Source organism: Eumetopias jubatus, unplaced genomic scaffold, assembly GCF_037043125.1.
Source record: "Eumetopias jubatus isolate StellerSeaLion01/CBP00866 unplaced genomic scaffold, mEumJub1_p1.0 scaffold_96, whole genome shotgun sequence".
Classification (NCBI taxonomy): domain Eukaryota; kingdom Metazoa; phylum Chordata; class Mammalia; order Carnivora; family Otariidae; genus Eumetopias; species Eumetopias jubatus.
In genome coordinates this window covers 74,175-89,873 of record NW_028274902.1, presented here as the reverse complement: position 1 = coordinate 89,873, position 15,699 = coordinate 74,175, and positions in this window count along the sequence as shown.

Here is a 15,699-nt window from a genome sequence, read left to right as displayed (position 1 = left end):
TGCAAGTTCTTCCTTGGTCTGTCTCTCACTGAGTGGAGTGCCAGCCAGGGAGGGGATGGCAAAGTGAGCACTGGCAGCACACCCTGCCCTTTCTCCGGTACTCACCAGGTCCTTCGCGACAGTCCCACACCTCATGCCGGTCCGCTGCGCGGAGGCATTCCGGAATGTGTACGATGCACGCTGCATGAGGTTGGAGGAAGGCCCAGCGGGTGATGGCAAGGCCGAGGGCGTTGGTGTTGCATCGCCCTGGGAGGGCCTCCCGTCCCTAAGAGGAATGGGTCGGGCCGCCCGTGGCAGGAGGGGGGGATTTGAGCGGAAAGAGGCCGGAGGAGCCCCCTTGGGGTGAAGTGCAGGGTTCTGGGCCGTAGCGCGTCACCGTTTCAAACTCTACTTCTCGACGCAAACGGGGGACCCTGCACGGATAACAACGCCCGGCCCTCTGCGGGGGAGAAGCACAATTTTCGGAGCCTGTCCCTGGCACAGCCCAGACTGTGGGTTTACTGCCACAGGCCAAACCGAATTAGCTCTTGTAAACTTGCCCAAGACACTAAAGGAGGGTTCCGAGGAAATAGTGCACCCAAAACAGCGCATCCCCGGAGTCGGAGAAACCTGGGAGGGGGGGGAGGGGGGCTGGACAGAGAGCGGGGGAAGAGCAGGAGTGGCGCGGAGAAGGAGAGGAGGAGAGAGGGTGGGCCCAGGGAGAGGAACAGGGAGCGAGAGGAGGGGCTGCCACAGAGAGAGGAGGGCAGAGGAGGAGGGAGGCCTGGGGACAGTGAGGGAGGGAGGGGGAGGGAGAGAGGGAGGGAGCGAGGACCGGCGGAGGCAGGGAGGGAGGCTGAATTCTGTACATTGCACAGCCTACAGTCTGAAAGGAAACATTCCTCCCTGGACGTCAAGAGGAGATCTGAAAACACCCGTGGACCTGCAGACAGATCCCACGAGGTCATGCGGGGTGAGATGGAGAGGCAAAGCCCCAAAGAGATGAAGTGACGGCTTCTCAGAGGTCTGCGGGAAACCCTCATGCCCACCGCGGACAGGCACGAGTCGGGAACGCCAGAGAGAGGTGGGAGGGAGTTAGTCACGCAGCAGTTGCACGAAGACCTAAGGTGACAGGGCTTTGCGCATTGGCCCACAATGCTCACTCTGCACATCCAAGGAGCCCGATGCGCTCCTAGCGGAAGGCACGCTCCAAAGACATGCCCAGGCCAGTGGACGAGCGAGGCAGAGACGCGTCTCTCGGCAGCCTACAGAGTTGGGACTGACCCATCACACACCGGGGAGCCTCGGGGAGAGGAAGAGCCAGCTTCCCCTTCGGATGCGCGGAGGCCAGAAGGCGGTGCGTGATACGTTCGACAGGTCCAGAGAAAACGTACCGTAACGTGCAGGCGACGTTCGGCACCAATGACCCAGAAAATGTTCACAAGACGTAAGGAGAAGGAGTGCGAGGAGGAGCCCGTGGGTCCGGAGGGGTGGGGCTGGGATGGAGGTGGGAGGCGGGGCTCTATGCTAAGGAGAGTCCGGCCTGCCGAAATGAAGCGGGTCCCTGAGTCCCTTAAGTCAAGCTGCTAGCCTGAAATAAGGCATCCCCGTAGAGTACATGCCAAACAAACACCAGAGCAGGATTTGACTATGGAAGTACTCTGGGTTGCCTATCTGGCCCCAAAGACAAATGCGTCCAAGGCAGGCAACCGTTTGCATTCCTCGGCTGAGGACGCACCCAGCTGTCTCTTGCATGCTGTATGATGCCCTTCCGTGGACTCATGACAGACAGCCGGGAGCAGGCCCCTCGCACCCACGCCCTCTCGCCTTCTCTCCCTCTCAACCTCCCAGCCCGTCTCCCTCCTGGGCCGGTCCCGCCCCACGCTGGGGACCCCGCGCACCTCCCCTCCCGCTCCCAAGTGCCCCCCCCCGCCCGCCACCAGCATCCTCGAAGCTCAAGCCCTCTCCCACCGGCAATGTTAAGGCGATACACCTTAAAGATCACTTTGTTCTGGAAGTACGGGTTGCTCCCAAAGGAAAACATCAACCTGAAAAGGTATTTGGGATGGCCCAGTACCTCCACCTGCCCCGCCGAAGAAAGAGGACGGGAAGGGGGAACGTGTCTTCTAGGTGCCCCGAGCTGGTTGCCTGGCTGCGGCACTGAACCACGTTGCCCGGCCCCCTCCTGCTCAAACCCCACGCCCACCGGGCCTCCCCCAGCCTCCGTCTCCGAGGACTGACCTCCAAATGGGTCACGGAGCTGAGCACGTGTCTGTCCTGGTCACCCGTCACGGCCGATATCTTGGGGTGTTTCAGGATCTGCCTTGGGTCTAGGAGCCTCGCCGGCACGTGCTACGGAAAGAGAGGCAGGAGCCACCCGGACCTTCCCGGCTGAGAGCAAGCGACCGAAGTTGCAAAAGTGCGGAAACGCCAAGCACTGCCGCCCTCCCAACCTGGTCAGCTCCTGCCCTTTCTTCCCACCTGCTCCACCCTGGGGAGTCCCTTGGCTTCCAGCACCTCTGAGGCTGCCTGCCCCCGACAGGGCAAGGCCGAGGGCCTGACTGCGCTCTGTTCCCACGTCCCCCTGGCCTGCGCGTGTGGCCTGCAGGCAGTCACTGCTTTGGACGGCTGGATGTGCTCCGTCCCACTGTCACGGCCGGGATTGCTTGTGTGTTTGCCTGAAGCCCCGTGACTTTGAGGGGCCTCCTGTGCCCAGGAGGGGGCCGCTCGGGTCACCTGGAGCACGGCTGCGCGCCCACGGCCCAAAGCGTGGTCCTGGCAGAGTCAGCGAGTGAGGGAGGGAAAGCGGTAGGTGGGGGCAGGGGGAAAGCAAAAGAGAGAGAGGGACAGAGAGACCCCACACCAGGAGGAAGGGACACAGAGGGAGGGCAGAGAGGACAGGGGGAGAGGGCGGGCGAGGACACAGAGGGGGAGAGACAGGCAGGGAGGAAAGGTGCGGGTAGGCGCCTGGGCCTGGGGCCCCGGCCTGGCTGTGTGGGGCCTGTGGAGACAGAGTTTGCAGCACCCCGGCAGCGCCGTGTCTGGGTTCCCGCGGTCTGCCGAAGCGAGGCGGCCCGCTGACTGGCTTGGCAACCCGAGAGCGGACGACATTGTGGGTCTGCCCTGATCTTTGCAAATTTGGAAAACCACGCAGGCTCTGAAGGACAGGGAACGGCGGAGGGCAGCCTCTCCGTGTGCCCCATGTACCCAGCAAACGTTTCCTTCCAATATCTGCTCTGAGCCAAGCGGGCTTTGTGCTACCCTACTTGTCGAAGCGTGTTGACCCGTGTTCCCTGAACCCCGCAAGGCTGTTGGGAGTGTGCTGCAGCCCCAAAGCTTCCGCCCGCAGCTTCTGCACAGACAGGCTCTGGACAGGTCGCAGCCCCAGCGTTCTCACCCCCGCCGCGCCCCGCCTTCCTCTGCTGTGCATTGTAGGGATCGTGGGCCCACTCCCACCCGGCAAGGGGGCAGAGAGCCCTTCCCCCCAGCGCTCATGGCCGTGGCCGTGGCTCTGCTGCTGCCCTCCTCGCGGTGATCCTCCACAGCAGCCAAGCCCCACCAGCCGGAGGAAAGATATGGCCTGGGATGCCCTGGATTTGACGGCCCTCCGGCGAGCCAGGTGAGAACTCCGCTTCTGATTCATCCTGCACTTGGGGCGCAAGTAGGGCCTGGTAGCTTGGGCGTCCACAGAGCTGAGCGCCAACTGAACAACCTCCAGCGCGGCCAGTGGGGCCCCCGGCTGGATCGGGACCCAGCCCTGGCCCTTCCTGCCGCAGCTCCTGCAGCTTCTCGTCCTGCTCTGCTTGTGCCACCTCCTCGTCTTCCGCCGCCACGACCTCCGCCAGCGCCATGATATCCTCCCCCACGACCACCAAATCCTCCCCCGCGCCGGCCTCGCCTCTGCGCTGCGGGGCCTCAGCCTCCCGCGCAGCCTCTGCCGCCATGCCCCCCGCACCTAGGGCCTGCGGCACCCCCGCCCCGCCCCAGGCGCCTGCCTCCCCACCGGGCCCCCTCCTCCTCACGACCCCCTCAGCGGACTAAGGTGGTCCAGGGTTCCGGGGCAGCCCCGGCTTCGCCGGACCCCGCCTGGCTCTCCATGGGGACGTGGACCCGAACCCCCGGCAAGCCACGGAGCGAAGGAGCTGGAGGGGCGAGCACGCGGCTCCCACAAGCGGCCGGCAGGTGGCGCTCTGGCGCCCACGGCTGGAGGCCGGTACCCAGCGGAGGCGGCGGGCCTGGGGTACGCATGCGCACAAAGCCTTGGGGCCCGGTGGCGTCTGGGTGGCGTCTGGGTGGCAGGGCGGGGGTGCGCCTGTGGCCTTGGCGGGATGGAAGCCCGGCCTCACGCCCAGGACGCTGACCGGCCCCGGGACCCCACCAGTGGCACGGCGGTGGGCGTGGCCGCACCCGGCCCGCCCCTCGCCCCCGCGGGAGCCGGTCCGCACGCGCGTCTCCTCAGGGGTGGCGTCCGTGCCCGGACCCTGGCCATCTTCTTCGCTGACACCTCCCAGGCCATTCCCGGCGGGTCCCTGCTATCACAAACCTCGTGTTCACCTTCTCGTCAGTTCCCCTGGGAACACGCTACTGGCACCGGGGAATTCAAACCCAGCGGCTCAATAGCGTGACCGCCCGCCGCCCGGAAACCTCACCCGGCCCCTTCTTAGTCACGCCGGGGCGAAGCCCTGAAGTCATCCGCTGCTGCGCCAACCACTGCCACATGGCTGTCCACATGGCTTTCCCCCCTTTCCCCGCCCGGTGCGGGAGGGAGTCCGGAGGCCGCCCAGCAGGATCCGGGATGCGGGGACCTCCCCGCCCCAACGACCCGCCTCTCCTACAAAGAGAGGAACCGCACACAGGTATTGGGCCTGAAATTTACAAGGAGCCACGGTCCGAGGCCACCTCCGTGCTTACACAACCCCTGGCACAGCCCCGGTGAGGTCCGCGATTGGGAGGCGGGGGCATGCTAATGGGCCGCCCACGTAGCCTAAAGGGTAATACCTCTGGGTGTGTTCTTTCGTTAAAGCCACTGCTAGGACTCGCTCCCACCATACTTTCCTCTGCCGGGCCCTTCATCTTTGCTTTCTCCCTCCTTGTCTGACTTCCGCGCTCCCTTTCCCTGTGTCTGCCTTCCCGCCTCACCATAACTGCCAGGGATGTCCGAGCTCCAGCCTAATGGTCCCCGGAGCCTGCTTTTGTCCGCCTTCCTGAGGAGCTGTGGCTGTCTCGGCTGCCCCAGCTCTGCTGCAAGTTCTTCCTTGGTCTGTCTCTCACTGAGTGGAGTGCCAGCCAGGGAGGGGATGGCAAAGTGAGCACTGGCAGCACACCCTGCCCTTTCTCCGGTACTCACCAGGTCCTTCGCGACAGTCCCACACCTCATGCCGGTCCGCTGCGCGGAGGCATTCCGGAATGTGTACGATGCACGCTGCATGAGGTTGGAGGAAGGCCCAGCGGGTGATGGCAAGGCCGAGGGCGTTGGTGTTGCATCGCCCTGGGAGGGCCTCCCGTCCCTAAGAGGAATGGGTCGGGCCGCCCGTGGCAGGAGGGGGGGATTTGAGCGGAAAGAGGCCGGAGGAGCCCCCTTGGGGTGAAGTGCAGGGTTCTGGGCCGTAGCGCGTCACCGTTTCAAACTCTACTTCTCGACGCAAACGGGGGACCCTGCACGGATAACAACGCCCGGCCCTCTGCGGGGGAGAAGCACAATTTTCGGAGCCTGTCCCTGGCACAGCCCAGACTGTGGGTTTACTGCCACAGGCCAAACCGAATTAGCTCTTGTAAACTTGCCCAAGACACTAAAGGAGGGTTCCGAGGAAATAGTGCACCCAAAACAGCGCATCCCCGGAGTCGGAGAAACCTGGGAGGGGGGGGAGGGGGGCTGGACAGAGAGCGGGGGAAGAGCAGGAGTGGCGCGGAGAAGGAGAGGAGGAGAGAGGGTGGGCCCAGGGAGAGGAACAGGGAGCGAGAGGAGGGGCTGCCACAGAGAGAGGAGGGCAGAGGAGGAGGGAGGCCTGGGGACAGTGAGGGAGGGAGGGGGAGGGAGAGAGGGAGGGAGCGAGGACCGGCGGAGGCAGGGAGGGAGGCTGAATTCTGTACATTGCACAGCCTACAGTCTGAAAGGAAACATTCCTCCCTGGACGTCAAGAGGAGATCTGAAAACACCCGTGGACCTGCAGACAGATCCCACGAGGTCATGCGGGGTGAGATGGAGAGGCAAAGCCCCAAAGAGATGAAGTGACGGCTTCTCAGAGGTCTGCGGGAAACCCTCATGCCCACCGCGGACAGGCACGAGTCGGGAACGCCAGAGAGAGGTGGGAGGGAGTTAGTCACGCAGCAGTTGCACGAAGACCTAAGGTGACAGGGCTTTGCGCATTGGCCCACAATGCTCACTCTGCACATCCAAGGAGCCCGATGCGCTCCTAGCGGAAGGCACGCTCCAAAGACATGCCCAGGCCAGTGGACGAGCGAGGCAGAGACGCGTCTCTCGGCAGCCTACAGAGTTGGGACTGACCCATCACACACCGGGGAGCCTCGGGGAGAGGAAGAGCCAGCTTCCACTTCGGATGCGCGGAGGCCAGAAGGCGGTGCGTGATACCTTCGACAGGTCCAGAGAAAAACTACCGTAACGTGCAGGCGACGTTCGGCACCAATGACCCAGAAAATGTTCACAAGACGTAAGGAGAAGGAGTGCGAGGAGGAGCCCGTGGGTCCGGAGGGGTGGGGCTGGGATGGAGGTGGGAGGCGGGGCTCTATGCTAAGGAGAGTCCGGCCTGCCGAAATGAAGCGGGTCCCTGAGTCCCTTAAGTCAAGCTGCTAGCCTGAAATAAGGCATCCCCGTAGAGTACATGCCAAACAAACACCAGAGCAGGATTTGACTATGGAAGTACTCTGGGTTGCCTATCTGGCCCCAAAGACAAATGCGTCCAAGGCAGGCAACCGTTTGCATTCCTCGGCTGAGCACGCACCCAGCTGTCTCTTGCATGCTGTATGATGCCCTTCCGTGGACTCATGACAGACAGCCGGGAGCAGGCCCCTCGCACCCACGCCCTCTCGCCTTCTCTCCCTCTCAACCTCCCAGCCCGTCTCCCTCCTGGGCCGGTCCCGCCCCACGCTGGGGACCCCGCGCACCTCCCCTCCCGCTCCCAAGTGCCCCCCCCCGCCCGCCACCAGCATCCTCGAAGCTCAAGCCCTCTCCCACCGGCAATGTTAAGGCGATACACCTTAAAGATCACTTTGTTCTGGAAGTACGGGTTGCTCCCAAAGGAAAACATCAACCTGAAAAGGTATTTGGGATGGCCCAGTACCTCCACCTGCCCCGCCGAAGAAAGAGGACGGGAAGGGGGAACGTGTCTTCTAGGTGCCCCGAGCTGGTTGCCTGGCTGCGGCACTGAACCACGTTGCCCGGCCCCCTCCTGCTCAAACCCCACGCCCACCGGGCCTCCCCCAGCCTCCGTCTCCGAGGACTGACCTCCAAATGGGTCACGGAGCTGAGCACGTGTCTGTCCTGGTCACCCGTCACGGCCGATATCTTGGGGTGTTTCAGGATCTGCCTTGGGTCTAGGAGCCTCGCCGGCACGTGCTACGGAAAGAGAGGCAGGAGCCACCCGGACCTTCCCGGCTGAGAGCAAGCGACCGAAGTTGCAAAAGTGCGGAAACGCCAAGCACTGCCGCCCTCCCAACCTGGTCAGCTCCTGCCCTTTCTTCCCACCTGCTCCACCCTGGGGAGTCCCTTGGCTTCCAGCACCTCTGAGGCTGCCTGCCCCCGACAGGGCAAGGCCGAGGGCCTGACTGCGCTCTGTTCCCACGTCCCCCTGGCCTGCGCGTGTGGCCTGCAGGCAGTCACTGCTTTGGACGGCTGGATGTGCTCCGTCCCACTGTCACGGCCGGGATTGCTTGTGTGTTTGCCTGAAGCCCCGTGACTTTGAGGGGCCTCCTGTGCCCAGGAGGGGGCCGCTCGGGTCACCTGGAGCACGGCTGCGCGCCCACGGCCCAAAGCGTGGTCCTGGCAGAGTCAGCGAGTGAGGGAGGGAAAGCGGTAGGTGGGGGCAGGGGGAAAGCAAAAGAGAGAGAGGGACAGAGAGACCCCACACCAGGAGGAAGGGACACAGAGGGAGGGCAGAGAGGACAGGGGGAGAGGGCGGGCGAGGACACAGAGGGGGAGAGACAGGCAGGGAGGATAGGTGCGGGTAGGCGCCTGGGCCTGGGGCCCCGGCCTGGCTGTGTGGGGCCTGTGGAGACAGAGTTTGCAGCACCCCGGCAGTGCCGTGTCTGGGTTCCCGCGGTCTGCCGAAGCGAGGCGGCCCGCTGACTGGCTTGGCAACCCGAGAGCGGACGACATTGTGGGTCTGCCCTGATCTTTGCAAATTTGGAAAACCACGCAGGCTCTGAAGGACAGGGAACGGCGGAGGGCAGCCTCTCCGTGTGCCCCATGTACCCAGCAAACGTTTCCTTCCAATATCTGCTCTGAGCCAAGCGGGCTTTGTGCTACCCTACTTGTCGAAGCGTGTTGACCCGTGTTCCCTGAACCCCGCAAGGCTGTTGGGAGTGTGCTGCAGCCCCAAAGCTTCCGCCCGCAGCTTCTGCACAGACAGGCTCTGGACAGGTCGCAGCCCCAGCGTTCTCACCCCCGCCGCGCCCCGCCTTCCTCTGCTGTGCATTGTAGGGATCGTGGGCCCACTCCCACCCGGCAAGGGGGCAGAGAGCCCTTCCCCCCAGCGCTCATGGCCGTGGCCGTGGCTCTGCTGCTGCCCTCCTCGCGGTGATCCTCCACAGCAGCCAAGCCCCACCAGCCGGAGGAAAGATATGGCCTGGGATGCCCTGGATTTGACGGCCCTCCGGCGAGCCAGGTGAGAACTCCGCTTCTGATTCATCCTGCACTTGGGGCGCAAGTAGGGCCTGGTAGCTTGGGCGTCCACAGAGCTGAGCGCCAACTGAACAACCTCCAGCGCGGCCAGTGGGGCCCCCGGCTGGATCGGGACCCAGCCCTGGCCCTTCCTGCCGCAGCTCCTGCAGCTTCTCGTCCTGCTCTGCTTGTGCCACCTCCTCGTCTTCCGCCGCCACGACCTCCGCCAGCGCCATGATATCCTCCCCCACGACCACCAAATCCTCCCCCGCGCCGGCCTCGCCTCTGCGCTGCGGGGCCTCAGCCTCCCGCGCAGCCTCTGCCGCCATGCCCCCCGCACCTAGGGCCTGCGGCACCCCCGCCCCGCCCCAGGCGCCTGCCTCCCCACCGGGCCCCCTCCTCCTCACGACCCCCTCAGCGGACTAAGGTGGTCCAGGGTTCCGGGGCAGCCCCGGCTTCGCCGGACCCCGCCTGGCTCTCCATGGGGACGTGGACCCGAACCCCCGGCAAGCCACGGAGCGAAGGAGCTGGAGGGGCGAGCACGCGGCTCCCACAAGCGGCCGGCAGGTGGCGCTCTGGCGCCCACGGCTGGAGGCCGGTACCCAGCGGAGGCGGCGGGCCTGGGGGACGCATGCGCACAAAGCCTTGGGGCCCGGTGGCGTCTGGGTGGCGTCTGGGTGGCGGGGCGGGGGTGCGCCTGTGGCCTTGGCGGGATGGAAGCCCGGCCTCACGCCCAGGACGCTGACCGGCCCCGGGACCCCACCAGTGGCACGGCGGTGGGCGTGGCCGCACCCGGCCCGCCCCTCGCCCCCGCGGGAGCCGGTCCGCACGCGCGTCTCCTCAGGGGTGGCGTCCGTGCCCGGACCCTGGCCATCTTCTTCGCTGACACCTCCCAGGCCATTCCCGGCGGGTCCCTGCTATCACAAACCTCGTGTTCACCTTCTCGTCAGTTCCCCTGGGAACACGCTACTGGCACCGGGGAATTCAAACCCAGCGGCTCAATAGCGTGACCGCCCGCCGCCCGGAAACCTCACCCGGCCCCTTCTTAGTCACGCCGGGGCGAAGCCCTGAAGTCATCCGCTGCTGCGCCAACCACTGCCACATGGCTGTCCACATGGCTTTCCCCCCTTTCCCCGCCCGGTGCGGGAGGGAGTCCGGAGGCCGCCCAGCAGGATCCGGGATGCGGGGACCTCCCCGCCCCAACGACCCGCCTCTCCTACAAAGAGAGGAACCGCACACAGGTATTGGGCCTGAAATTTACAAGGAGCCACGGTCCGAGGCCACCTCCGTGCTTACACAACCCCTGGCACAGCCCCGGTGAGGTCCGCGATTGGGAGGCGGGGGCATGCTAATGGGCCGCCCACGTAGCCTAAAGGGTAATACCTCTGGGTGTGTTCTTTCGTTAAAGCCACTGCTAGGACTCGCTCCCACCATACTTTCCTCTGCCGGGCCCTTCATCTTTGCTTTCTCCCTCCTTGTCTGACTTCCGCGCTCCCTTTCCCTGTGTCTGCCTTCCCGCCTCACCATAACTGCCAGGGATGTCCGAGCTCCAGCCTAATGGTCCCCGGAGCCTGCTTTTGTCCGCCTTCCTGAGGAGCTGTGGCTGTCTCGGCTGCCCCAGCTCTGCTGCAAGTTCTTCCTTGGTCTGTCTCTCACTGAGTGGAGTGCCAGCCAGGGAGGGGATGGCAAAGTGAGCACTGGCAGCACACCCTGCCCTTTCTCCGGTACTCACCAGGTCCTTCGCGACAGTCCCACACCTCATGCCGGTCCGCTGCGCGGAGGCATTCCGGAATGTGTACGATGCACGCTGCATGAGGTTGGAGGAAGGCCCAGCGGGTGATGGCAAGGCCGAGGGCGTTGGTGTTGCATCGCCCTGGGAGGGCCTCCCGTCCCTAAGAGGAATGGGTCGGGCCGCCCGTGGCAGGAGGGGGGGATTTGAGCGGAAAGAGGCCGGAGGAGCCCCCTTGGGGTGAAGTGCAGGGTTCTGGGCCGTAGCGCGTCACCGTTTCAAACTCTACTTCTCGACGCAAACGGGGGACCCTGCACGGATAACAACGCCCGGCCCTCTGCGGGGGAGAAGCACAATTTTCGGAGCCTGTCCCTGGCACAGCCCAGACTGTGGGTTTACTGCCACAGGCCAAACCGAATTAGCTCTTGTAAACTTGCCCAAGACACTAAAGGAGGGTTCCGAGGAAATAGTGCACCCAAAACAGCGCATCCCCGGAGTCGGAGAAACCTGGGAGGGGGGGGAGGGGGGCTGGACAGAGAGCGGGGGAAGAGCAGGAGTGGCGCGGAGAAGGAGAGGAGGAGAGAGGGTGGGCCCAGGGAGAGGAACAGGGAGCGAGAGGAGGGGCTGCCACAGAGAGAGGAGGGCAGAGGAGGAGGGAGGCCTGGGGACAGTGAGGGAGGGAGGGGGAGGGAGAGAGGGAGGGAGCGAGGACCGGCGGAGGCAGGGAGGGAGGCTGAATTCTGTACATTGCACAGCCTACAGTCTGAAAGGAAACATTCCTCCCTGGACGTCAAGAGGAGATCTGAAAACACCCGTGGACCTGCAGACAGATCCCACGAGGTCATGCGGGGTGAGATGGAGAGGCAAAGCCCCAAAGAGATGAAGTGACGGCTTCTCAGAGGTCTGCGGGAAACCCTCATGCCCACCGCGGACAGGCACGAGTCGGGAACGCCAGAGAGAGGTGGGAGGGAGTTAGTCACGCAGCAGTTGCACGAAGACCTAAGGTGACAGGGCTTTGCGCATTGGCCCACAATGCTCACTCTGCACATCCAAGGAGCCCGATGCGCTCCTAGCGGAAGGCACGCTCCAAAGACATGCCCAGGCCAGTGGACGAGCGAGGCAGAGACGCGTCTCTCGGCAGCCTACAGAGTTGGGACTGACCCATCACACACCGGGGAGCCTCGGGGAGAGGAAGAGCCAGCTTCCCCTTCGGATGCGCGGAGGCCAGAAGGCGGTGCGTGATACGTTCGACAGGTCCAGAGAAAACGTACCGTAACGTGCAGGCGACGTTCGGCACCAATGACCCAGAAAATGTTCACAAGACGTAAGGAGAAGGAGTGCGAGGAGGAGCCCGTGGGTCCGGAGGGGTGGGGCTGGGATGGAGGTGGGAGGCGGGGCTCTATGCTAAGGAGAGTCCGGCCTGCCGAAATGAAGCGGGTCCCTGAGTCCCTTAAGTCAAGCTGCTAGCCTGAAATAAGGCATCCCCGTAGAGTACATGCCAAACAAACACCAGAGCAGGATTTGACTATGGAAGTACTCTGGGTTGCCTATCTGGCCCCAAAGACAAATGCGTCCAAGGCAGGCAACCGTTTGCATTCCTCGGCTGAGCACGCACCCAGCTGTCTCTTGCATGCTGTATGATGCCCTTCCGTGGACTCATGACAGACAGCCGGGAGCAGGCCCCTCGCACCCACGCCCTCTCGCCTTCTCTCCCTCTCAACCTCCCAGCCCGTCTCCCTCCTGGGCCGGTCCCGCCCCACGCTGGGGACCCCGCGCACCTCCCCTCCCGCTCCCAAGTGCCCCCCCCCGCCCGCCACCAGCATCCTCGAAGCTCAAGCCCTCTCCCACCGGCAATGTTAAGGCGATACACCTTAAAGATCACTTTGTTCTGGAAGTACGGGTTGCTCCCAAAGGAAAACATCAACCTGAAAAGGTATTTGGGATGGCCCAGTACCTCCACCTGCCCCGCCGAAGAAAGAGGACGGGAAGGGGGAACGTGTCTTCTAGGTGCCCCGAGCTGGTTGCCTGGCTGCGGCACTGAACCACGTTGCCCGGCCCCCTCCTGCTCAAACCCCACGCCCACCGGGCCTCCCCCAGCCTCCGTCTCCGAGGACTGACCTCCAAATGGGTCACGGAGCTGAGCACGTGTCTGTCCTGGTCACCCGTCACGGCCGATATCTTGGGGTGTTTCAGGATCTGCCTTGGGTCTAGGAGCCTCGCCGGCACGTGCTACGGAAAGAGAGGCAGGAGCCACCCGGACCTTCCCGGCTGAGAGCAAGCGACCGAAGTTGCAAAAGTGCGGAAACGCCAAGCACTGCCGCCCTCCCAACCTGGTCAGCTCCTGCCCTTTCTTCCCACCTGCTCCACCCTGGGGAGTCCCTTGGCTTCCAGCACCTCTGAGGCTGCCTGCCCCCGACAGGGCAAGGCCGAGGGCCTGACTGCGCTCTGTTCCCACGTCCCCCTGGCCTGCGCGTGTGGCCTGCAGGCAGTCACTGCTTTGGACGGCTGGATGTGCTCCGTCCCACTGTCACGGCCGGGATTGCTTGTGTGTTTGCCTGAAGCCCCGTGACTTTGAGGGGCCTCCTGTGCCCAGGAGGGGGCCGCTCGGGTCACCTGGAGCACGGCTGCGCGCCCACGGCCCAAAGCGTGGTCCTGGCAGAGTCAGCGAGTGAGGGAGGGAAAGCGGTAGGTGGGGGCAGGGGGAAAGCAAAAGAGAGAGAGGGACAGAGAGACCCCACACCAGGAGGAAGGGACACAGAGGGAGGGCAGAGAGGACAGGGGGAGAGGGCGGGCGAGGACACAGAGGGGGAGAGACAGGCAGGGAGGAAAGGTGCGGGTAGGCGCCTGGGCCTGGGGCCCCGGCCTGGCTGTGTGGGGCCTGTGGAGACAGAGTTTGCAGCACCCCGGCAGCGCCGTGTCTGGGTTCCCGCGGTCTGCCGAAGCGAGGCGGCCCGCTGACTGGCTTGGCAACCCGAGAGCGGACGACATTGTGGGTCTGCCCTGATCTTTGCAAATTTGGAAAACCACGCAGGCTCTGAAGGACAGGGAACGGCGGAGGGCAGCCTCTCCGTGTGCCCCATGTACCCAGCAAACGTTTCCTTCCAATATCTGCTCTGAGCCAAGCGGGCTTTGTGCTACCCTACTTGTCGAAGCGTGTTGACCCGTGTTCCCTGAACCCCGCAAGGCTGTTGGGAGTGTGCTGCAGCCCCAAAGCTTCCGCCCGCAGCTTCTGCACAGACAGGCTCTGGACAGGTCGCAGCCCCAGCGTTCTCACCCCCGCCGCGCCCCGCCTTCCTCTGCTGTGCATTGTAGGGATCGTGGGCCCACTCCCACCCGGCAAGGGGGCAGAGAGCCCTTCCCCCCAGCGCTCATGGCCGTGGCCGTGGCTCTGCTGCTGCCCTCCTCGCGGTGATCCTCCACAGCAGCCAAGCCCCACCAGCCGGAGGAAAGATATGGCCTGGGATGCCCTGGATTTGACGGCCCTCCGGCGAGCCAGGTGAGAACTCCGCTTCTGATTCATCCTGCACTTGGGGCGCAAGTAGGGCCTGGTAGCTTGGGCGTCCACAGAGCTGAGCGCCAACTGAACAACCTCCAGCGCGGCCAGTGGGGCCCCCGGCTGGATCGGGACCCAGCCCTGGCCCTTCCTGCCGCAGCTCCTGCAGCTTCTCGTCCTGCTCTGCTTGTGCCACCTCCTCGTCTTCCGCCGCCACGACCTCCGCCAGCGCCATGATATCCTCCCCCACGACCACCAAATCCTCCCCCGCGCCGGCCTCGCCTCTGCGCTGCGGGGCCTCAGCCTCCCGCGCAGCCTCTGCCGCCATGCCCCCCGCACCTAGGGCCTGCGGCACCCCCGCCCCGCCCCAGGCGCCTGCCTCCCCACCGGGCCCCCTCCTCCTCACGACCCCCTCAGCGGACTAAGGTGGTCCAGGGTTCCGGGGCAGCCCCGGCTTCGCCGGACCCCGCCTGGCTCTCCATGGGGACGTGGACCCGAACCCCCGGCAAGCCACGGAGCGAAGGAGCTGGAGGGGCGAGCACGCGGCTCCCACAAGCGGCCGGCAGGTGGCGCTCTGGCGCCCACGGCTGGAGGCCGGTACCCAGCGGAGGCGGCGGGCCTGGGGTACGCATGCGCACAAAGCCTTGGGGCCCGGTGGCGTCTGGGTGGCGTCTGGGTGGCAGGGCGGGGGTGCGCCTGTGGCCTTGGCGGGATGGAAGCCCGGCCTCACGCCCAGGACGCTGACCGGCCCCGGGACCCCACCAGTGGCACGGCGGTGGGCGTGGCCGCACCCGGCCCGCCCCTCGCCCCCGCGGGAGCCGGTCCGCACGCGCGTCTCCTCAGGGGTGGCGTCCGTGCCCGGACCCTGGCCATCTTCTTCGCTGACACCTCCCAGGCCATTCCCGGCGGGTCCCTGCTATCACAAACCTCGTGTTCACCTTCTCGTCAGTTCCCCTGGGAACACGCTACTGGCACCGGGGAATTCAAACCCAGCGGCTCAATAGCGTGACCGCCCGCCGCCCGGAAACCTCACCCGGCCCCTTCTTAGTCACGCCGGGGCGAAGCCCTGAAGTCATCCGCTGCTGCGCCAACCACTGCCACATGGCTGTCCACATGGCTTTCCCCCCTTTCCCCGCCCGGTGCGGGAGGGAGTCCGGAGGCCGCCCAGCAGGATCCGGGATGCGGGGACCTCCCCGCCCCAACGACCCGCCTCTCCTACAAAGAGAGGAACCGCACACAGGTATTGGGCCTGAAATTTACAAGGAGCCACGGTCCGAGGCCACCTCCGTGCTTACACAACCCCTGGCACAGCCCCGGTGAGGTCCGCGATTGGGAGGCGGGGGCATGCTAATGGGCCGCCCACGTAGCCTAAAGGGTAATACCTCTGGGTGTGTTCTTTCGTTAAAGCCACTGCTAGGACTCGCTCCCACCATACTTTCCTCTGCCGGGCCCTTCATCTTTGCTTTCTCCCTCCTTGTCTGACTTCCGCGCTCCCTTTCCCTGTGTCTGCCTTCCCGCCTCACCATAACTGCCAGGGATGTCCGAGCTCCAGCCTAATGGTCCCCGGAGCCTGCTTTTGTCCGCCTTCCTGAGGAGCTGTGGCTGTCTCGGCTGCCCCAGCTCTGCTGCAAGTTCTTCCTTGGTCTGTCTCTCACTGAGTGG